Below are 25,041 nucleotides of genomic sequence, written 5' to 3' on the forward strand. Positions count from 1 at the left end.
AGTGATGAACGCACTCCAACGGCCTGGTTACGCAGCAGTGTTCCAGATTGACCTGCATTGAGGTTCTTAAGTGGGAGTGTGTCCCATGGACACATATACACTATTATGCTCATTTTAACCCCTCCCCTATCCTGAAGCTCTACTCCAGTGACTTCAAGATTGTTTGGCAGTAACTCTCCCATCCTGACAGCAAGGGACCTGACCTTGAGATCTTGCCAGAGGCTTACTTACCAGCCTCGAGCTGTACAGTCTCAAATGGATATAATTGGCCCTGGGAACTCCTGGGAAAAAGCATAGCTGGCCACTACACACACAGAGGTGGGATCTGAGCCTCCAAATATTAAACAGCTGTTTTGAACCCACACTTCACAGCACAAACAGAAACCTATTTCCCAACAATTCCAGCAGCCAGTAAGAAAATGTTTAAAAAGTTAAAATGAAAAAAAAAAATAAAAGGGGGAGGGGCAGGGCACCTTGGTGGGTGCCAAGAAAGCTGAACAGGGCACCGCTTTGCCTACCCCTGATAGAGAAAGATGCAACTTCAGGATACTGAAGCCAAGGTAAAGATGTACAAGTTTACCAGACTGGCTAGGAGCTAGGGATGCCTCCCTCCCTACTGACACTGCAGGGCCACCCCAGGACACTTTTCTGTGTGAGACAAAGGACAAGATGCCCCCCCCCCATTCCACCTACAGAAGCTGCCCAGACTGACAGGTGAATCCACACCAGCGACGATGGGACAGCCTCATCCCTAGGAGGACCTGAGGGTTGCAGGCTAGCTTAGGAAGTGCTGGGGAGGCCTCTTGGCGCCCACAGTGATGTCCTCCAACGCTCCATCACTGTGTGCTCACCAGGCTGCCTGGTGCCCTCTTGCTGCCTGCTCAAACCAATGATGTAGTCCAGCGACATGAGCATGCGTTAAGCATTGCAGCGCATGTGTGATGCCTGCTGGAGTGCATGGCTGGCCGGGCTGCACATTCACTCAGTCAGGGGACTTTCCCAATGGCTGTCATGAATTCCATAAAAAATGAATGTTGTTGTGTCTAAGTTAGGCTCTAAAATAATATATGCACTACAAATTCCAATATTTTAAAGACTGAACTGCTCTGCATTTGATGTTAGTTATATTTAGGGACAGGCAAACTTATCCCGAGTGGAATCTGTTATTTACTCAGAAAGTAATGAATTCGTCTATGTGAGCTCATATGAAGGTTTTCCTGCAATACGAAATCTTGTTCCATGTATATGTTTTTTTGCAAATGCACAATATCAAGGTGCACCTTGGGAGCTGTAGTTTGGAATTGTGTTGTGAATCATGACATCATGTGTCATCACATCATGTACCCCCTTTTCGATTGGTTGCTTTTACGTGGCCTGCCTGTGTGATGATATCATATGATGTTTATGTAGCAGTGTGAAGGGCAGTATGAAGATGGAGAAGCAGAGTCCTTCTCCTCCTCAGAGTGGTGACAACAGTGATGGAAGCAGTTAATGAGACTGCTTCAAGTAAGTTCGTGGGGGGGGGGGTCTAGGTGGTAGGACAACTGAACATTTACAGAGGGAATCTGTGCTATTTTACTGTACATGCTCTGAAGCTCCCAATCAATTCCAAGCTTAATAGCAAATTCATAATATATCATAGAATCATAGGGTTGGAAGGAGCCTACAAGACCATCAAGTCCAACCCCCTGCTCAATGCAGGAAGCCTGATTCCCAGGCAGTCTCCCATCCAAGTACTACCCAGGGCTGACCCTACTTAGCTTACGAGATCAGACGAGATCAGGCGCATATCGATCCACACTTACTACAAATGTGGGCATTATGAATGGATGTGTTTTGACCAACGAGCTGACTAATTATGGCATCGCTCATTATATTTGCTTTAAAAGGTATACTGTAAGATCATACTTTAGAAATGAAACTTGAGGTTGTAACTAATTCATCACATCTATAGGCCTCTACAAAGCCATTCAGTCATGGGAATGTGAGGATTGGAAAACCCTTATCTTTTTATGCATGTAGGTTCAAGAGCCAGGAACTATATTTCCAATGCAGTGCTAAAAACCCCCCACCCTCTCTGTCTGTCCTGCATATACTGTATAAGGTGTTGTTTTTTCATAGTTAGAAAAACAATTCATACCATATAAATTGTTGTGCATGCCCCCCCAACCCAGTTCAGAGGCCAATTCAAGGCTTCAGATTGGACCCCAATCTGCCTCGGACCAATTCAGAACCAATCTGACCCAATTTGGACCCTGGATCAGGATTTGCAAATCCGAATTATTCAGACTTTACATTTTCCCATTCACTTGCATTGGAAAATAGAAGTGGCCATAGCTTTTTTAGTTTTTACGATAAATACAAGAACTTTGGGGACCTGGCAGCCCCTATGAAGGTGATTGAACTTGCGAAGTTTCAGACAGTAGTTTTTGCAGTAGCCACAGGTAAAATTTGCTTTTTTCAAGAAAATCTGTCAGAGCAAAAAGCTATATATTGCTTTGTATGCTTCCATATAAGTACATGGCATTTGGGAACCTGGCAGCCCCTATCGGGATGGCTGAACTTGCCAAATTTCAAACAGTTAGGTCCAGTGGCTATTGTGCTAGCCATGCATAAAGTGTCCTTTTCTCAAAAATGAAAAAAAAGGTTAAAAAAAAAACCTGTCAAGCTTCATAGGGGATTACAGATCCTAATCAGAAGGTATTTAAGGTGACTATCAGGAGGTCACTATCCCTAATCTCTGGTATAGGTTTTTTTGAAATGCAATATAATTCCCCTAGTACTTTCATTTTGTCTGTCCTGAATCTGCCACTATTCAGCTTCACTGGATGACTTGAAGCCCTTCTCATTAAGGGAAGAAAAAAAGTTTAACCTATCTTTGACGGCAATACACATTACCTGGGAGTAAGTCACACTGAACTCAGTGGAGCTGATTTATTGCACTGCTCCACTTTCTCTACTCTATATCATTTTGTAAACATCCCCTCTTATTCGTCTTTTTTCTAAATTAAAGGTGCAATCCTATTCAGATAGGCAGCTGCCTCCAAACTCAGAAGTGACCACCTATCCATTGCAGGGCAGGAGAAGCACGGAGGGGATTATTCTCCGTGCTTCTCCTCCCCCGCATTTTCAGCTAGACAGCCAGTTGCGGCTGTCTAGCTGTGGGAGGGCAGAGTGGGGGAGGAGGCTGCTGTACGACACATTGGATGTGTCGTACAAGCATTTCTGCCCTCCCTGCCCTGGAACGCTCTCCAGGAATGCCCCCTTTCATCCGCTCCGTGCTCCTCTTGTGAGAGAACTGACCTCCTTGGAGGCAGTGCAAAAGTGGGGGGAGGTCGGTTCTCCGGGAACCGACCTTGGAGCACGGGCTCCAAGGTCGGTTCCTGGAAAACCAGATATCCTATGGCCGTCTAGCCACTGTCTAGTGGCCATAGGATTGCTCCCTAAATAACCCAAACACCAAAGCCTTTCCTTATAGAGGAGTTGTTCTAGCCCCCTGATCATTTTGGCAGCCCTTTTCCCCATTTGTAAAAGGGTAGGGATGTTAGAGAATTCTGCCACAGATCCCAGGGGGGCTGAATTCCAGTGAATTCGGCCCCCCAGAATCTGTGGTGGAACGGAGCCCCCCACCCCACCCCCCACCCCACGAAAGCCCCACGAAACGGAGCCTACCTGGCTGTGGCTCCAGCTCTGGCTCCGCCAGCAGCAGCAGCGGCGGCTCCGGCCACTGCTAGGCTGCTGCAGCCGCAAATGGCGGCCGTCGTAGCAGCTGCCATTTGTGTCCCTACGCCAGCCCGTGATAGGCTCCATATATATTTACGTAGCCTATCACAGCTATAGCAGGGACGCAAATGGCGTCCCCTACACCATTTGTGTTCCCGCTTTAGCCGTGATAGGCTACATAAATATTTACGTAGCCTATCACGGGCTTGTGTAGGGACGCAAATGGCGTCCCCTATGCAGGACGCCATTTGCATCTGCAGCAGCCCGGCAGCGGTTGGAGGCCCCGCTGCGGGCTGGCCCGGCCGGTGGCTCTGCGGGTTGGCCGCGGAGTGGAGCCGGCTGGGCAGGATTCCAGGGGGGAGGAATGGATCACCTCCCCCCACCTGTGGAACCCGGTGGAGCCAGGTAAACAGGGTTTTGTATACCCCTATAAAAGGAAGGGTAAGAACATTTTTTTTAATGCATATAGCCTAGCCTGATCATATTCTTCTTATGGTTATTTGATGTAGACAAGGGAAAACAAATGACAGGTAAAGTGTCTTGGGAAATCAGCAAAAGTGAGTAGGTGTAACTTCTTTGGTTTTTAATATAAGGACATGAATTTTGGGGACATGGTGGTAGTCCCTTCAGAGGTTGTTGACACCTCTGCCAAGTTTCACATGTAGGTCCAGTGGCTTTTGCCCCAGGTAAAAGTTTCCCAGTGTTTCTTAAAAAGGGGGGGACATGTTACAGGGAGCTAAGTCATAGGCACCAGCAGTACCAGCCAGCCATCATTCAGGTGGGCTTGTTCAAGGCTGGCAGTTTCCTGAGGTGGCGGAGGAACCATGCGGGACAGGCTAAGGAGAGTTTCTTGCCCCTTCAGAGTTGATTTACTCTGCTGGGGGTGGTGTGGCGGGCAGGCATGGGTGGCAGAGACTGGCAGAGGAAGAGGGCAGCAACAGCAGTAAGGAGGGCAGCATGCAAGTGGGAACTGGGCAGGCAGAGAGGCAGGCTGGCTGGCAGAGAGGAGGAGAGGCAGCTATGGGCATGGGTGCAGTAGGGTGCAAGTATGCCATAGGCCTGTGGCATTGAAGCCACCAAGCCCAGCTACATCACCCTGGCACCAGGTGGGCAGGCAGGCAGAGTGGCAGAGCAGAGCAGCAGACCCATGCCATGTGGGCATAAGTCTGTGGCGTTGGAGGAAGACATAGAGATGCTACAGCATTTCCTTATTCATTTCACTCAGAGCTACAGTCCTGCACTGCAAGTGCAGCCAAAAGACAATACTGAAAATGATGCTGATGCTGATGATATGCTCTGATTGGATCTGGAACTGAAGCAGTGCACAGCCCTAGTATATACTGGACTATGTATTAGTGTACTGCTTTGGCCACACACTGTTTGCTTATGCACAATAATGTGCATGCTGCACTCACACAGCACACACACATACACACAAGACCAAAAGAAAAGCAGATACAGAAAGAAAAAACTACCGACACAAGCTAAGGAGTGGGGGGAAGGGGAATAACACTAACACTAACTATCTCTCTAAAGCCTAACAGAAGAGAAAAGAGTGGGGGTTTTTTTTTGTTTTTTTATACGAATTTAGATGAAGAGTTGAAAAATGGGAAGGGAAGGAATAGTAATTGAGAAGGGCGGGGGGGGGGCAAAGAAGAAGCAGTAATCAAAGCAAGGATACAAACTGAAGCCTAACAACTAGAAGAGAAAGGGTTTTTAAAATATGTTTTGTGAGTTTTCTAGAATCTAGAAGAAGGATATAAGGGAAAGGGAAGACTAAGAAACGGAACTGAGAAGGGCTGGGTACTGGGAAGAACAAACAAGTAAAGCTGCACTAACACAATCCAACAAACACTCAGCAATAAAGAACTCTGCTTCTACACTTCCACCCGCTCTCTCTCACACTGGAAAATGAAAGCAGAGTCTCCTGTTATATACAACCCCTCCTCCACTACTGTGATTGGAGACTGCTGGGTTAAAAGTTCAGCCCTATTGGCAGCTAGAGATGTCACTTGCCAAGGCTCAGTTCCCCCCTCCCAACTCCTCCGCTCCACCTCCCTGAATTAAAACAAATAGTTACATTTCCCAGACAGGCTGCCTGGGCTTCCGAACCATCCGGATCAGTCCAAAGCAATCCAAAGCAATTTGGATCGATCCAATCCGATTCAGACCGATTTGGATCTGGATCGATTCGGTCGAAATCATCCTGCTTCAGTTTGGAATTCGGATCCGGAACCGAAGTGGGGCACAGCCCTGGTGAGAAGGAACAATGGAGAGACAATTCATACAGATATTCAGACCTTTGGGATCTGAATTCTAGTATCAAATACAAAGATATAAAATACTTGTGAGAGGTAGAAGAACCTTATTAATTTGAGTATATCTAGTTAAAAATTATATTTAAGAAGTTGGAGATTAACTACATCACTTGAGAGAGCCAACACCATTTGAGTTCTTAAAAATAAAAATGGGGAGAACAATCACATGCCACATGCATGCTGAGGATGGGGGCAGAGTTCTGCTGGCACGCTGGGGCGTCTGCAATGGAGGTGGCATAACTCACGTTCCACCAGGCAAGCAGAACTTCTGCCTATAGCCCAGCCTTCCCCAACCTGGTGCCCTCCAGATGTTTTGGACTACAACTCCCAGCAGCCCCAGCCAGCATGGCCAATAGTCAGGCATGGTGGGAGTTGTATTCCAAAATATCTGGAAGGTACCAGGTTGGGGAAGACTGCTATAGCCCTTCGGGTGGTAATTATTTGAGTGCAGGATTGAGTCCTTAATATCAAAACGTTTATGAACTTGCATTACATTTTTATTTTGAAAGAGAAAGAATAAAATGGTATATGATACAACAGGCAAAATACATTGGCCAAAACATAAATGTTGATGTGTGTGTGTGTGTGTGTGTGTGTGTGGAGAGAGAGAGAGAGAGAGAGAGAGAGAGAGAGAGAGAGAGACAATTTGGTAATCATTTTTTAAAGGTATAAATCTGAGTGAAAACTGTTTTAAATTCATGCCAAGCTGGTTTTCAAGATAACAGTTACACCCAAATTGCTCGAAAGGTAATAATGAAAAAGGAGCCTTTCATCACATATGGTGAGCATGACCAATTATGTATAAATTTTGGTCAAATATTTGGTTAGCAGTTAGTGGGAGGTTTGCTGTTAGTCATGGATCCAAATACTAATTTTACAAAGATGCTTGTGAAACGACTGCAGATGTGATTAGTGAGAGTGTTATATGCAAAGTATTAGAGAGCACACAATAAACCAAGCATGAAAGAATGGAAGAACAGGTTACATGAATATGCAGTTTTTGCTAAATTATATTCAAACTAAAGGGAAAATATGATAATATAAAACATTCCTTAGACATTGGCAACCTTTTAAAACTGGCAACCTTTCTGTAAATGATGACTGTGTGTGCAGTCTATTATAATATTGTTTTTAATCTGTTCTGTATTTCCCTTTCATTTATCACACTGTATGCATAATGGTTTGTAAGTACTGTAATATTAATAAATCTTTTAAGAACACACAAAAGTAAGAAAATTAGATAGCGAGATATCGAAACTTCAAAATGGTTCCCAAAACTATTACATGTTAATAGTAAGTCTGGTTTAACTTTGGAAAATGTTAAGCTTCATCCCTGTGTGATATATGATGCTTGGGAAGAAGCAAATATAAAGGCTAAAGAGAGGAAGAATCTGCTAAAATATGCATGAGTTTTTCCTCTTTTGAGATTTACTTTTTTCTGGGAGAAATGAAAGATCTAAACTGAAGCAGGTAGCTCTCCTCCAATCAGCCAAAGGGCAACTTCTTTGATGATGTGCATTTATCATCCTCCCTAAAGAGTGCCGCTCTCCAAGTAGCAGTCCATATCCTTTGAATGTAATAAAGGCACTGGAGGAAAAAAGCAGAGCATACTGCTGGCCTGAGGGCAATGCAGATTCCCACAAACAGTATGTGGGGATGATGTACCATCTAGAAAAAAAAGTGCTGCAATGGATCTTTGGTTTATTTTTAAGCCAGGCAATGAATGATGTGTCATCATCACACTTCAGGCTTCCTCGGTCCATTTCTTCAGCTGCCAATGCCATTTGTTGGGTTGGGGAAACCCACCATGCCATGGAATTACATCATGCAGTGGTGGTCGTCACAGAGCTATTGGATCTGGCAGTAGGGAAGGATGACTCTGTCCATTTCGGTTTCTCTCTGTTTCTCATTTTTTTAAAATCTTAAATTCAATTCATCCCAAACTTTGAGGATTTTTTTTTAAAAAAAGGTTTGTATGAAAATTCATACAGTTTTTGTGTGCGTTTCTCCCAATACATGCATTTTTGTATGCAGTGTTGGCTAGTGGGTACACATTTTCCAAGCAGTTTCCTAATATAATGCATCCTGAACATTAGCTTCAATAGCGTTGCCCTTATTTTCGCCGTAGTCTACGTAAAGATTTACGTAGACTACAGCGACCAAATAAGGAACGCGAATGGCGGCTCCCTATGGGGGCCGCCATTAGCCGTACGCGCTTTTTTTTTTAAAGTCACCCGTGATAGGCTACGTGACGATTAACGTAGCCTATCACGGCTGACTTTGCAAATCTAGCCGTGATAGGCTATGTTAATCGTTACATAGCCTATCACAGGGGCGTTTGTTTGGTTTTTTACTTTTCTTGTAATGGCGGCGGCGGCAGCCGGTCAAAAGACCGGCTGCCGCCCCCGCCCCTGACGAAGACCTGCCGAACCGCTGCCAGGACCCGCCGCCGGGAGGGACATTCATGAAAGGTAAGTCCCATCCCGGGGGGGGGGGGCGGAGAATTTCTCCCCGAACAACCTTCGGAGGACCGAATGCGTTGGCACTCGGCCCCCTGAAGTTTTGGGGATGAATTCTCCCCCATCCCTACTGAACGCCAGGGCACTGACAGGCCTGGCTGACAAGTGCCCTGGAGCTCAGCAAGTGGCCGGGAACAATTTGGACTTGGCTGCCTGGTTGGCTGTCCTTGACAGGCAACCAGGCAGGAGGAAGAAGAGGTGGTGCCCTGTCCAGTAGCTGTCTCCTGCTCGTGAGCAAGAGACGGCTTGTGGCTGGGGTGAGCTGGGATGTGCCCCACACCTCCTCCTGCTGCTGCTCGGGCAGCTGTCTTTGACAGCCAACAAGGCAGGAGGAAGATGAGGTGGCACCCCATTGCAGCCACCCTCCCAGACGCTCCCCACACTCACCTGGGCCCCATCCAGCAAGCACCAGCCATTTTGCTGACTTGCTTTTTTTATGAAAAAAAGGGAGCTAAAAGAAACTGCACATATTTAAATGTGCGCATTTTTAAAGCTCCCTTTTTTGGTTAAAAAAGGCTGCAGAATGACAGGCACTCGCCGGACAGGCCCGGGGTGAGTGTGGGTGACTCGCCAAGCTCCTGGGGCCATGAGCACAGGTCCATGGTGGGGGGGTTAGCAGGGGCAGCATTTCAGAGGATTCGCAGATCCCTAATTTCAGCCTCACAAACAAATCTATTTGTGCAGTCGATACAAATGCACAAATGGATGCACATCTGGATTTGCATAATGATTCTCACATAGACCCTGGGGAACTGCATAGAAACATCTTAGATGTCCATCTGCGGTTCCTAGTTATTGCATGCAGCTGTAGCTGGATGTAGGGATGTATGAACCCCCCACTGTTGGGTCCATGGAGGGGCAATTCAGGCCCCTCAGGGCCCCATGGAGTCCTCTGGAGCCCAGCCATGTCTGGAGGAGTTGGCAGAGTGGCTCTCGGGCTCCCTATAAAATGCGAAACCCTAATGGCGGCTGCCATTAACCTATCGCAGGAAAAATACAGCTGTAAATAGTGCATTTTACACCATTTCTGGCTGTAAAGCACTGACTTTGATCTAAATTACAGCTGTTTACTGCTATATTTAGGTCAAAGTAAGTGCTTTACGGCTGCATATGGCATACAACGTGCCATTTACAGCTGTAACTTTCCTGCGATAAACTAATGGCAGCTGCCATTAGAGTATCACATTGTATAGGGAGCCAGAGAGCTGCCCTGCGTGACCTCCTCCAGACCTGGAGGTAAATGCAGCTGCTTCTCCGAGGACTCCAGAGGTCGGATTCTTTGGAATCCAGCTCATTTGAGTCCGCGGCGGAATTCTCCAGCATCCCTACCTGGATGTGAGCTACTGGCTGTCCATGCTGTGCTTTTAGGCCTTTTTTAACTAAGCAATTGTATTTTACATGCAGGTGGTTACAGAAACAAAGCCTGCAGCTCTGACCTTGTTTAAGACCCAACTGACAAAGCTCGTTAAGCTGGTTTGGGACTCCTTCAAATGTCTGAATATAGCTTTTATGAAGAGGACTGTTAAAGGTAAAAAGGGGTTGGCTTCAAATAGCCGAGTATAGTGAATTGTGCACTCATGGTGAACAAATGTGTTAAATTTTTCATGTGATGTAGTATAAATAATTAGTAGCATGCATGTACATTAGTGTCTCTTATGTTCTCGCTCTCCTTCACACCAGCCCCCAATGCTGATGTGATTGCCTCCCCTACCCTCATTACCTCTCTCTTAGGTCTGAGATGCCCTTCACATGCACATACAGCCACATGGGAGCCACTTTGCATGCTTGCCCATGCAGTGAAGGTCGGTTGTATGGATCTGTCCCATCACTCCCAGTGGGGAGCCAATTGGGTAGGAGAGTCCCATAACTCCCAGGGAATGGCCGGCATCTGAAGAATGAAGTCAAACGGAGCTGACAAGAGACACTTTTCCAAGGTGAACTGGCAAATATACAGGCAGCTGGATCCAAACGACATAGACTGGACAGGTTCTAAAATGTAAACTTGTTGAACTAACAAAAATATACAACATGTCACTAAGATAGGCCTCCTTACCACAGTAAAGTAGTGAATGAAACACCATTTTAAAAAGGGGGGGAACAGAGGAGAGTCTGGAAACACAGACATGGTACCCTAATTTCTGTCTTAGGCAAATGAGTGGAAATGATTATTAGAGATGGTACAAGATCCAAAGGGGATGGGGAGCTCAAAATGTAAATTCTCCCTCCTCAAAATGTTCAAGTCAGTCCAGCCCCAATTGAGCTGGACCCAACTTACAATGGGGCTGGTACCCTGCCTCTGCCACTGTTCCACTCTCTCAGCCAGTCCCCCCCAATACATTTCCCCAAAGGGAAAGGCCTTATCTTGGGAAAGGTAGAGGGGGTAACAGGTAGTGGAGGACTCACTTCCACACAGGTTAGTTTTCTAACAATACATTTACAATATGTATACAATACAATATGTATACAATACAATATGTATACAATACAATATGTATACAATACATATTGTATACAATATGTACGCAATACAATATGTATACAATACATATACAATACATACATACAATACAATACAATACATACAATGCAAATACATACAATACAAAAAAATATACAATATGTATACGATACAAAACTAACAAGTTAGTTTTCTAACAATACGTTTCCCCAAGGGGAAAGGCCTTATCTTGGGAAAGGTGGAGGAGGTAACAGGCAATGGAGGACTCACTTCCACACAGGTTAGTTTTCTAAGTAACTAAGCAAGAAACCACAGTTCACACATCATTGCTAGCATAGTAGTGGAACTCAGAGTCATCCAGGGTTGGATCCAGGATCTGTCTTCCATAAGGAAAAGGGTCTTTCCACAAGAGGAACGGCCCTGCTTGCAGAAGGTCCCTCCACCTGATTGGTTCATGCCATTTAGCAGGGTCTCCTGACTCTCTGTGTAGCATTTTCAGGGGGCTGGAGGGGCTGCCATGGGAAGGACAGTGCAGGGAATTCCACTTCTCTCAGCATAGTTGATCCAGCATAAATCTGGATCCAGCACTCAAAGTTTAAATAAGCTTAGTGACCAAGAAACTAAGCTATGAAAGTAACCAATGGGAAGTTCCTGGTTCAACCCTCACCACTGCCACGGACTCATTAGGTGTTCTTAGGTAAGCCACTGTTTCAGCCTCAGCCTCCGATCTGCCGTATGAAGGTAATCATCCCAACCGGGTTGTTGTGAGGATTACAACAACATCATTTCTGTGAACACTTTGAAAACTCTAAAGTGCTTTATGCATGTAGAGCATTATTATTAGCCCATAGAAATTATTAGCCCATAGAAATTATACATACAAGTTGTGATCTGGTAGAGCTCTTCTGAAAGCATCCACTTGGCTCATTTGGTGCAGCTGGGTCTTTAAAAATGTACATTCTGCAATAATGTGAAAATATCCATTCCATTAAAATTTCATTGTAAAACCTTGGGCTTAAGTAGCATCTTAAATCTTGGGAGTTTCTACAGTTCATTGCCGTGGTTGCACAATTGTTGGCAGTAATGATGGTATGTCACGTTAAATCTGACCCGATGCAGTATGGAGAGCTTGATGCAACACAGTATGACATGCATGGTTTAAAAATCCTGATGACAAGTACAGGTTTGTTTTTCCACACTGCAGTTGAAATACATTAAGCCAGGAACATATGGGGCTATGGGAGAAATACCCTGTTTCAAGTATTAGAAACATACTGGGTTAGATCCAGAATCTGCCTTCCACTGATGGAAAGGCTCTACTCATGGAAGGTACCTGTGCCCAATTTTGGTAATCCCCCTTTCCTCACCCCACAGCTCACCCCATTCGGCAGGGCCCCCTGACTAGAGGGGCTGTAGTGGATAGGAGGAGGCAGGGAAGTCTACTTCTGTCGCTCCAGTTGCTTGCGCCTAAATCGAGATCCAACCCATTACAAAGAAGGAGCATGAACTGCTATGGCACAGAAATGGCACAGTCCTCAATCACCTGACACCCCATTTGTGTGTGAAATTTGTAAATGTATCGGTAGGGATGGACAGAGTCGCCTTCATCCTTGCTGCATGCCAATCGCCAGACCCCTGCTGGCCAGCCACTCCTGTCTGACGCACCATAAGACCTGCCACATGGTCCGTGGATGCCTGGGAAATAGCGCACAGCTGCCCAATCCCTCGCTGAGCTGCCATTTTGTGAAGAAATGGTGGCTCAGTTTTTTTGTTAAACGTAATGTTGTGTAAGTGGCAGCTGTAAAGTGGCCATTTATGCAACATTACAGGTGTAAATGGACAATTTACGCCTGTAATGTTGCATAAATGGCCCCTTTACAGCCTCCATTTAAGCGACATTACATTTACAAAAAACCCGAGCCACCGTTGTTGTTGTTGTTTTGGGGGGTGCAAAATGGCCTCTTGGCACACCAGAGGGGACCAGTGCACTTACCCGATTTGGAGGAGACTGAGTCAGGCAAATGCAGCAGTCCACAGGCTTGACTCCAGGAAGCTGAGCATGGGGTCTGCTGGACTCCATCCCCTTCCCAGACTCCCCTGAGTATCCCTATGTATAGGTCATTTCTACTGTTTCGAAGCTCTTTCTTTTGTAAGAAAACTGTTTTTGCTTTTGTAAGAAAACAAGGTACTCTCATTTTCCTGCAAATCACACAGCATTTTATTTTTAGAGTAACATCTTTGTACATTCATCAAAATTGTGACAACTGGACCTCAATTATTATTTTTTAAAAAGTAGGTTTCTAGCAACCATGGTTGCACTGCTAGGCTTCAGAACCTGAAAGTAGGGATGTACAAATCACTTACCTGGTTCCAGTCGGGGAATCTGCTGGGGGGGGGGAGGCACCCCATCCCTCCCCTTGGAATCCTCGATGGGGGGGAGGTGATCCGGTCCTCCCCCCGGAATCCTGCCCGGCCGGCTCTGCTCCACGGCAGCTCCACAGAGCAGCTGGCCAGGGCCGTCCACAGCCGGACTTCTGGCCACAGACAGCCTGCTGCGGACGCAAATAAATATTTACGTAGCCTATCACAGCAAAAAAACAGGGAAGCAAATGGCGGCCGCTACACCATTTGCGCCCCTGTCTTTCGGCCACCATTTGCGTTCCCTTTTTTTGCCATGATAGGCTATGTAAATATTTACATAGCCTATCATGGCCTCTGCAGGGATGCAAATGGCATCCCTGCATTAACCGTGATAGGCTACGTAAGTATTTATGTAGCCTATCATGGCAAAAATAGGGAAGCGAATGGTGGCCACGGATGTGGCCGCCATTCGCAAAGCAGCGCAAACGGCACCAGGTAAGTGTCCCATTTCGCGGGCCTTTCGCGGGGGGGGGGGCAGGGGGCTTTGTTCCTCCACGGATTTTGAGGGGCCGAATGCACTGGCATTTGGCCTCACCGAGATCCATGGCGGAATTCTCTGACATCCCTAATGTGAAGTGCTTCTGAAAACGTCTGCTATATAAATGCAAATTATCATTAAGTAGCAATAGTAGTAATAGCATGAGTAGGGATGGTGCAGCCACCCAATTTGGTCCAGGAGTCCAGCGGACTCCCCCCCACCCGCACCCCTAAGCCATTCCTGCTGAGCCCCTGCCCCTGTTCGCCCACACACACACACACACACACTGTGCTTGCTGAGCCATCTGCACTCACCTGGGCCCCGTCCTCCAGCATCATGATCGCCATTTTACGAAAAACATGGTGATTGCAAATATGCGCACATAGAGCTATATGCAAAATGGCACTGTGAATTGCTCATATATGCAAGACTACAAGCGTAAATAGCCCATTTCCACCTGTAATCTTGCATTGGTGGGCGACTCACGGTGCCATTTTGTGTACAGCTCTAAGTGCGCATGTTTGTGATCGCCATGTTTTTTTTGCAAAATGGCGAAGGCGACGCCGGAGGACAGGGCCCAGGTGAGTGTAGGTGCTTCAGCAAACATGGTGGGGAGATCGAGCACAGGTCCAGGGGCATGTGAGCGCAGGCAGGGGCTGGGTGGGTGCCTGAAGAACTCAGATGGTGGGAGCAGCTGTCCATTCCTAAGTATGAGACTAGAAGGACCTAGGAAAGACCTTAAAAAGAATTTCCATTCACTCCTGTTTCTTCTCCCAGTCCTCTGTCCCAACTTCCTTTTCCTCCATCTACAATAATCCTTCAATACCTATAAGTCTCATTCACCTTCTCTTCTAATAAGAATATTGTTTGGCCACTAGGACAGAGCACTGGACCTAATGCGGACACTCAGAAATTAAATTGAAAATGCCATGGCCCTTTGACTCATGCTAACCAGAAATGTCCACTGCTTGTGGTGATCCCAGAGGCGTCCATGATTCACTGGTGTACCGCCTGCCATATGGAAATCACTCTCCTACCTGACCATCAAAACCAAGCTTATACCTAATGTTCTCCCAAGTATACAGTGTTGAATACATGAATCTAAGCTACTTCCTTTACATCTCATGCTTCCTTCTCCCAACCATAACCTTTCCAGTATAGCAAAACAACAACAACAGGTACGGTAAACAAATAATGTACACTTACAGAAAACCATCATGGACTACTATCAGACAAAAGCTGAACCAGGTTATTATTTTTGTTGTTGTTGTTGTTGTTGAATATATATATATATATATATATATATATATATATATATAATCTCCGCCATGTTTAAAAATACCTCTAAGCAGTTACGTTGCTATTTCTTCTACTTCTTAACCAAATAAGCCTTGCCTATAGAACTTTAGATTCTAAACTGTGGCACCACCATCATCTTCCCAGTGCAGTGCAACAGAAATTCTAGAGAAATGAGGTAGTACAGGGGCAGGGTGGGGTGGGGTGGAGGTTGTTTGTTTTTCCAACTGTATCCCAAGGAATCTGGTGGTGTGTGGAAGCTTGTCAGAGCAGGATCCCTCCGTGATAAAAACAGTAATGGTGGATGAACTATCCCGGAAAAAAAAATCACTGCCATTTCCAAACCTGGGATGAGTAGTGATGGGGGGGGGGGAGTCTTTGTGTTCAATAGGGTATGCTCATTTTATATGGAGCAGCCTTCCCCAACCTGGTGCTTTCGAGATGTGTTGGATTATGGTTCCCAGAATCCCCCAGCCAGAACCCCCCCCCCGGCTGTTGTAGTGCAACACATCTGGAGGGCACCAGGTTGAGGACAGTTGACATGGAGTGATAATGAAGCCCAGCCAATGCTCCATATGAACTGATCATGTGCCTAAAATATGTCTCAAAATCCTCTGCAGTGTGCAGGGGTTCCCTGACAGACAAGTTGATTTGGAAAGTGTTCCCTGAAAAGTAAACGTAAGACAGACAAGAAGATGTTAAGTTAATAATTGCCAGGGAGAGGGGGAGGAGGCTGTTAAAAAATTCAAAATCAGAATGTTATTTAATCAGATGTGAATGTCAAATGTGAGGACCAATTAATGAATCATTTATGATTCCTATCTTGCCTCAGGACAGCAACAGCATGCAGTGTTGAGTCTAATGGGCAATGATCCCTCTGATTTCCAAGGTTGCCAACCTATTATGTATTTATTGCACTTTGAAACCTCCTCCCTCCATTAACCTAAGTTTTCTCTGGGTGGTGTACAAATTAAAAACAATAAAGCTACAATAACAAAATAAGTTAGATAAAAGAAAGATAAAACCACCAGCTGCACGTAAGTAAAATATTTAGCAGGGATAAACAGTGTAAAGATCTAAAAGTGGTTTTTAAAATGCCTAGGAAATCAAAAAGATCTTCACCTGGCACATAAGAACATAAGAAGAGCCATGCTGGATCAGACCAAGGGTCCAGCTAGTCCAGCATTCTGTTCACACAAGTGGCCAACCAGCTGTTAACCAGGAATACACAAGCAGGACATGAGAGTATCAGCACCCTCCCACCCATGTTCCCCAGCAAATGGTCACATAGGCATACTGATACTGAAGCCACAAAGACCATGCTGTAGGTGCCAGATGAGATTCTTTGGGAAGGACATTCAACAGATGAGCACTACTACTGAAAAGGCCTTCTCTCTTGAAGCCATCCATTTCACCTCATTTGGTGAAACTGAAAGTACCTGGAAAATGGCCTTAGTCGATGAGCCTTCATCTGGGTAGGTCAATATGGAAGGAGATGCTCCTTCAGACAACCTGGTCTTATTCCTTAGTCACTTAGTCATCATAAGTTTATTTGTATACCACTTTTCTGTACTCAAAGTGGTTCGGAAAAAAGCATGATGAAAACAAACATTCTTATCCATATAGGTTCCAACTCAAAATAATTTCATAGAATCATAGAATAGTAGGGTTGGAAGGGGCTATAAGACCATCGAGTCCAACCCCCTGCTCAATGCAGGAATCCAAGTCAAAGCATCCCTGACAGATGGCTGTCCAGCTTCATCTTGAATGTCTCCAGCATGGGAGAGCCCACTACCTCCCTAGGTAACTGGTTCCATTGTTGTATTGCTCTAACGGGAAGTTTTTCCTGATGTTCAGCCAGAATCTGGCTTCCTGTAACTTGAGCCCATTATTCCCTGTCCTGCACTCTGGGATGATCAAGAAGAGATCCAGGCCTTCCTCTCTGTGACAACCTTTCAAGCTGTAACTATTTCATAGTTACAAATCCATAATGAAACTACATCATTATCAAAACAATTACTCTACGACCAACAAGAAAGTGAGGTAGGTAGTTGTAGCAACAGTAGAGTAGGGATGGCGGAGAATTTCTCCCCGAAACTTCGGGGGGCCGAGCGCCAACATGTTCGGCCCCCCGAACAAGTTTTGGGGAGAAATTCTCCGCACCCCCCCCGCACCCCGCACCCCCCCCGGGACGGGACTTACCTTTCCCGAATGTCCCTCCTGGCGGCGGGTCCGGCTGGCGGTTCGTCGGGTCGTCTGGGGCGGGAGCAGCAGCAGGTCTTTTGACCGGCTGCCACCGCCGCCATTCCAATAAAAGAAAAAAAAATGCCCCCGTGATAGGCTACGTGACGATTAACGTAGCCTATCACAGCTAGATTTGCAAAGTCAGCCGTGATAGGCTACGTAAATCATCACGTAGCCTATCACGGGTGACTTAAAAAAAAAAAGCGCATACGGATAATGGCGGCCCCCATAGGGAGCCGCCATTCACGTTCCTTATTTGGTCACTGTAGTCTACGTAAAGATTACGTAGACTACGGCGAAAATAAGGGCAATGCTATTTGCGTTGCCCTTATTTTCGCCATAGTCTACGTAAAGATTTACATAGACTACAGCGACCAAATAAGGAACGCGAATGGCGGCTCCCTATGGGGGCCGCCATTTGCGTACGCGCTTTTTTTTTTTTTTAAGTCACCCGTGATAGGCGACGTGACGATTTACGTAGCCTATCATGGCTGACTTTGCAGATCTAGCCGTGATAGGCTACGTTAATCGTCACGTAGCCTATCACGGGGGCGTTTTTTTTTTTAACTTTTAATTTCGTGGCCAGGCGAGGCGAGGCGCCTCCTCCCCGGCCTGAATTTCGGCCAGGTGAGGTGGGAAGCCTCCCCCCCGGCCTGAACTTCATGGGGAGAGCAGCGAAGCGCCTCCCCCCCACCATGAAAAGCTGCGAGACCAGGTAAGTGACTTTCGTGCACCCCTACAGTAGAGTGAGCGCTTTTAAAGAACTTCAGAGGAAGGTGTTAGGAAACATCGTGAAACATCCTCTGACCTACATGGAATACAGAGAGAAAGGTCCTCTCCTCTGGTTAAAGGTACTCCTCACAGTGCCTTTAACATAGGGATGTGTGATGCTGTCAGGATTCCTTTAGCCCCCACTTTATTTCAATGCCAAAAACAAACACAGACAAGAGGCTTCAGTCTACAACTTTTAATCCATTACTTCACAGGGTCATACGGATGCAAAGTCTCAGTGACTCTCAGTCTACAAAGAAATGCCTTCAGGGGATTCAAAAGGAAGTTACGAGAGTTGCCCGCCATTTGAAGAGGAAGGCGGTCTCACTAGCCTAACTTAAGAGTGGTAGGTCCCTCTCTCTCGTGAGGCCTCTCAGCACAGCTTTTCATGCAAGGCCAATAGGGATGTCAGAGAAATCCGCTGCGGATTCAAATCCAGCCTCAGGAATCCGCAGCGGATCGGGACCACTCACCTCTGCTCCAGGAGGACTGGAGGTGGAACAGCACTCAGCTGCTTCTTGCCAACCAGAGCTATTTGCCTCCTCCCTGTCCCTGCCAATTGCCATGTCTTTTTTTTTAAAAAAAGCAATCGGGAGGATGTGCCCATAGACTTATATGCAAATAGAATCGAGAATCTTGCATATAAGTCTATGTGTCCATAGGCTTATACAAAGATTCACCATTCTATTTTGCGTATACGTCTATGGGCACATACAATCAGCAGGATGTGCCCATAGACTTATACGCAAAATAGAGCGGTGAAAATAGGGATGGCAGAGAATTCTGTCACAGACTCTGGGGGGGTGTTGGATTCTTAGAATCGGCCCCTCCCCTGGAGTCTGTGGTGGAACGGACCACCCCACCCCACCACCCTGCGAAGTCCAACCTGGCTGGATCCTACCTGGCACCACCGGGTCCAGGTCCGGCCGGGTCCATCCGCAGCGGTCTTTGGACACAAATAGGGATGTACGAAAGTCACTTACCTTTTCGCAGGGGTGCTTCACGGTAGGGGGGAGGCGCTTCGCTTCTCCCCCTGAAGTTCAGGCGAGGGGGGGAGGCGTCCCACCTCGCCCGGCTGAAATTCAGGCCTGGGGGGGAGGCGCCCCGCCTCGCCCGGCCGAAATTCAGGCCGGGGAGAAGCGCCCCGTCTCCCCAGCCGCGAAACAAAAAGTGTAAAAAAAAAACCGTGATAGGCTACGTAACGATTAACGTAGCCTATCAAGGCTAGATTTCCAAAGTCAGCCGCGATAGGCTACGTTAATCGTTACATAGTCTGTCACAGTTGACTTTGGAAATGCAGCCGTGATAGGCTAAGTTAATCGTTACGTAGCCTATCACAGGGTTTGTTTGTTTTTTACACTTTACTTTGTAATGGCGGCAGCGGCGGCAGCCGGTCGGAAGACCGGCTGCCGCTCCCGCCCCCGACAAAAGGCCAACGAACCGCCGCCGGGACCCACCGCCGGGAGGGACATTTGCCATCCTGGGGGGCGGGGGTGGAGAATTTCACCGCCAATTTTGGGGGGCCGAATGCATTGGCGCTCGGCCCTCAAAGATTCGGGGAGAAATTCGCCATCCCTAGACACAAATAAAGTCCAGCATAGCGGATGCCATTTGCATCCCTGCTCTTTACCATGATAGGCTACGTAAAGATTTATGTAGCCTATCACGGTAAGGCAAAGGGACACAAATGGCATCTGCTACACCGGATGCCATTTGCATCAGAAGTCCGGCAGCGGCCAGCCCCGGCCAGCAGCTCCGCAGACTCACTGCAGAGTGGAGCCAGCCAGGGAGGATTCCGGGGGGGGGGACCAGATCTCCTCCCCCCCATGGACCCCCAGCGGAGCCAGGAAGGTGGGGTTTGTACACCCCTAGGTGAATCTTGCGTATAAGCCTATGGACACATAGACTTATACGCAAGATTCATGACTCTATTTGCGTATCAGTCTACGGGTACATCCCCCCAATTATTTATTTTTTTTTTTTTAAGACATGGCAATTGGCAGGGACAGGGAGGAGGCGAATGGCTCTGGCTGGCAGGAGGGAAGGTAAGCGCCCCCAAGCCAGTTCCCCCCCCCAGAATCCGAGCAGAGCAGAACCGCTCTGGAGGATTCTGGGGGAGAGGAATGGATCGCCTCCCCTGCCCCGGATTCCCCACTGGAACAGACGGTGGGGAATCCATACACCCCTAAAGGCCAATCCAGTAGACCGTCTAATTTCCACCCCACCTTCTCTCTCTTTGCCCTACACCTGCGTCTGGCATCTATTAGGTCAGACTCCCCAAACCCCGCCTCCTCCTGTTCACTGTCTCTCACGGGTGTGTGTGTGTGAAGAGGGACCCTCTTCCTCAGCCAGCTGGACATTTCTAACCTAAGAAGCCAGCCTAGTCATGTCTGGACTAGCCTGGGAAAACACTAGGGATGTACGAAAGTCCCTTACCTGAACCCGAAAGTTGATTCGTGGTGGGGGGAAGGCGCTCCGTCCCTCCCCCCGAAATTCTGGCCGGGTGAGGCCATGGAAATATTTACATAAGATAAATCGGCGAAAAATAGGGAACGCAAATGGCGGCTGCCGTAGGCGCCGCCATTTGCGTATGCTGGGGTTTGTTTTGGGGGGTTTTTTGGTTAGCTGTGATAGGCTACGTAAATTCTTATGTAGCCTATCATGGCTGCCTGGGTGGACGCAAATGGCGGCCACCACTTGTGTCCACAGCAGCCCGTCCATGGCCGGAAATCCGGCTGCGGACGGCCTGGAGCCAGCCGTCGAGGATTCCGGGGGAGAGGACCGGATCGCCTCCCCCCTGTCGAGGATTCTGGCTGGAGGGACGGAGCACCTCCCCCACCACCATGAACAGAATCCACAAAAAGGTAAGTGACTTTCGTACATCCCTAGTTCTACTTCAGAATCTGAACTGCTGTCCCACTCCCTGCGCTCAGAAACACCCCTGACAGCCACTGGGAAATCTGTTCCATTTAAGCTTGATGGATTTCCACAGTGTTTATGGCCTGGTAAATGGACTGCATTGGATTTTTTTTCTTATGGGAAAATTTGCACATTTTCCCTCCAGGTTCCGGTATTTGTACCAATTGTAATTTTCACAAAGTTTTAATTTTTTAAATTAAATTAAATTAAATCTTGAAATGTGCCGAAATGTTGTTGTTATTTTAAAGTATTTTTTTAAGTGCACTCATGTGCAACTGTGTATGATTGCAGGTCTCCCTGTTTGCTATGTTGCCCTGCAGAGGCAACATATGCCCCACAGAGGCATATTCCTCTCTTGTCAATATCCTTGTCAGTTTCATCCTCTCCACATATTACTTCTTTGAGCCCAGCAGTGCCCTATCCCCTGCTTGTCAAACAACTTGTCAATTCCGCCCCCCCCTTCCTTTGCTCTGGAAGTACTGCCAGTTACTAGGGATGGATGAAAGTCCCTTACCTGGTCCCGCAGCTTGCTTCGCGGTGGCGGGGAGGCGCCCCATCCCTCCCCACCAAAATTCTGGCTGGGGGGGGAGGCACCCCGTCCCTCCAGCCGAAATTCTGGCCGGGGGGGAGGCGCCCCGTCCCTCCGGCCGCGAATCCTCCTGGCTGGCCAGGACGCAAATGGCGGCGGCCATAGCCGCTGCCGTTTGCGTCCCTGCAGTCAGCCATGATAGACTACGTAAATCCTTACGTAGCCTATCACGGCTGACTTTGGGGGGAAAAAAAAGCACATACGCAAATGGCGGCACCCATGGGTGCCGCCATTTGCGTTCCTTATTTGGGCACGTGTAGTCTACGTAGACATTTACATAGACTACGGCGAAAATAAGGGCAACGCAAATAGCATTGCCCTTATTTTCGCCGTAGTCTACGTAAATATTTACGTAGACTACCCATGCCAAAATAAGGAATGCAAATGGCGGCGCCCATGGGCGCGGCCATTTGCATACGCGCTTTTTTGTTTTTCAAAGTCAGCCATGATAGGCTACGTAAACATTTACCTAGCCTATCATGGTGTTTTTTGAAAATCTAGCCGTGATAGGCTACGTAAATCTTTACGTAGCCTATCATGTTTGTTGTTGTTGTTGTTGTTGTTTTACTTGGAAATGGTGGCGGCGGCAGCCGGTTGGAAGATCGGCCGCCGCCGCCGCCAAACCACCGCCGGGAGCCACCGCCGCCAGGGACATTCGCTTAAGGTAAGTCCCATCCCGGGGGGGTGGCGGAGCGTTTCTCCACCAATTTCGGGGGGCCGAATGCATTGGCATTCGGCCTCCCGGAGATTCGTGGAGAAATTCTTTGACATCCCTAGAAATTTGAGATATCCTCACCTCCCAGTGCATGCTGGTCCCAATCCAAAACAGGGCCATGCACAGTTACTGTAAAGTAAAAAAAGAATAGGCTCACCTATACCTTATGCAATTAATGTAACATGTAATTTGATCCTGAAAAAAAGGCAGCAGGCAGGCTATGTTAAGAAAATGCCTATCAGAATTCATTTCTATGACAAACAGTTGATTAAAACTGATACTGCAATAAGTTGAGGCTAACTGAATAAAAGCAGGAAACGAAGTGCCTATTTTTAAACACCGCTCATGATTTCTGATTGTCAGTCTTTTGTCTGTAAACTGTACAGGGCGCTTTGAAAAGGCCATGGATTTGGTAGATGCCTTGGGGGAAAATTTGCACTTCTGAAAGACATTTGCAATGATCAGAAGCAAATCAAGGATAGTTTTTCCCCTTTATCAGTTAACCAGAAAAGATTACACATTAAATGGATCTTTTCTGATGTTAAGATGGCTTGGCAAGGAATATATTAGGAAAGAAAATCGAAGGGTGGGTGGTCTAACATACAGACCTGCAACTACCAACATTCCGGGTGTAGCAGATGCTCATGATTTTCATCAAAATTCACCAAGGTTCATATTTTTAATTTCTTTATATTGTTTTTAATATTTTAGCTTGCTTTTCTACTGAAAAACATGATTCAAGGCAGCTTTTAAATGCCACATTTAAAATCTCCAGGAGGTATTGTTAGAACATGTGCTTACGTAAGTCAGTGCAGCATGAAGAGAGAGGTATGTAAACTCCGCAGTGTGGTTTTGACATACATGTGGTTTTGCTATACACCATTTGTTTTCACAGCAGAGACTGGGGATCAAACTACACATTGCCAATGTGCCACCAGACAGCCTACTCTTCCCAAATTTTATGTTAAGCCTCTAGCTGCTGCCATCTTAATTACCCATGAATGCCTCTGGGCAGGTTACTTGTCCTTTGTGACTAGGCATGTCCACCAATGGCAGCCATTTTAAGGTTGCCAGGACAATTTCTCACATTTCCAAAAGTGCCCACAGGTCCAAAAGGCTGCCTACCCCTGGCATAGCATGTAGCTGAGTCTGGTATTTTACTTTACTTTAGTGTAATGGTGCGCAGCTCCAATTTAGCTCAGGACTGACACACACTGGGAGGGGAGGATTAAACCTCCCCCTACTTTTCTTCCCCCAAATACCCCCTCCGCCATTATGCAAGGATTTTAAAAAAGAAAAAAAAATCTCCACTGGGGTTGAGGTGGGGTTTGGGGAAGAGAACTGGCAGGGGGAAGGTTTAATCCCCCCCCTCCCAGTGCACACTGGAACCAATCCAAATCAGGGCCATGCACAGTTACACTATGGTAAAGAAAAATATCAGGTTCAGCTAAATGTGGCGCATGTTGTCAGTTAGCGAGGGGATGTGGCTCAGTGGTAGAGCCCCTGCTTTGCATGCAGAAGGCCCCGGTTTCATCATCCCCGGCATCCCCAGGTAGGACTAGGAAAGAATCCTGCCCGAAACCCAGGAGAGCCAGTGTCAGTCAGTGTTGACACTACTGGGTTGGTGGTCTGCCTCTGTATAAGGCAGCTTCCTGTGTTCCTATTAGGCACAGCTATAGCTACAAAATCAACATAATGTGTAGTTACTCAGTTTGAGCCCGGGTATTGAAAGCACTCACATCACACTGAAAATCTATGGCAGCCTTTGCTCTTCATGACACCAAGAATTTCTGTCTTACTTGTGCAAGTGAACATTACAAAATCTATTTTTGAACCGTTTCAGTCACCTCCAACTGCCGTCCATAAACCATTGCTTCAAAACGCGGGCCCAGAACAGACATTGCACCAAACTGATTCCAAGGGCACCGTATCTCACACTTCAGTCCCATGCTCTTCTATGGCATGGCCACTCAAGGATACGATAGCTGTTGTATTCACGCACTGCATGTATTCACAGGTGGGGCAGGCAGTGAAGGCAGATATGATGTGGAGAACCTCAAACAAATGATGGCTGTGGGAAAAGTGAAAGGTCAAGCAGCCCCAGGCAAAAAGACATGGCTTGCTTGGTCTGAAAAACAAATTCTTTCAGAATGAAGATAAGAACATAAGAAAAGTACCTGCGGGATCAGACTGAAGGCCTTTGAGTTCCAGCATCCATTTCCCACCATGGCCAGATCCCTGAAAGAAGCCCACAAGCAGAACATGAACAAAATAACCCTCTCCTGCTGCTGTTCCCCAGGAACTGGTATTGAGAGACATACCGACTTTTAATAGTGGAAGTTATATATAGCCATCCTGACTCAGGATGGATGACTCTGTCAATTCCAGTTCCTGTTCCCTGTCTCATTTTTCCAGTCTTACATTCAGTTTGCCCTGAACTTCGAGAATTCATTCTGTACAGGTTTGCATCAAAAATCGTATGCACGTTTGGCATGTTTCTCCTAACACATCCATTTTTGTATGTAATGTTGCCTAATCTACACATTTTTTGCAAGCAATTTTTCTAATGCACATTTTGGGGGAAAGCATT

General features: G+C 46.9%; 1 long non-coding RNA gene across 1 annotated transcript in view; it reads right to left on the reverse strand.

The window, feature by feature from the left end:
* LOC146344608 (uncharacterized) overlaps positions 1-24,770 on the reverse strand; it is a 45,451-nt gene extending 20,681 nt beyond the window's left edge. Inside the window, exons 1-3 of the long non-coding RNA XR_014792265.1 lie at positions 24,629-24,770; positions 13,383-13,570; positions 11,900-11,978 (exon numbers count right to left, since the gene is read on the reverse strand). This is a non-coding gene — a long non-coding RNA (uncharacterized LOC146344608). The remainder of the gene's footprint in view (positions 1-11,899; positions 11,979-13,382; positions 13,571-24,628) is intronic.
* Between the last annotated feature and the right edge of the window lie 271 nt (positions 24,771-25,041).

The sequence above is a fragment of the Heloderma suspectum genome, chromosome 5 (assembly GCF_057233095.1).
Source record: "Heloderma suspectum isolate Gila_16-S chromosome 5, 16-S_ref, whole genome shotgun sequence".
NCBI lineage: Eukaryota > Metazoa > Chordata > Lepidosauria > Squamata > Helodermatidae > Heloderma > Heloderma suspectum.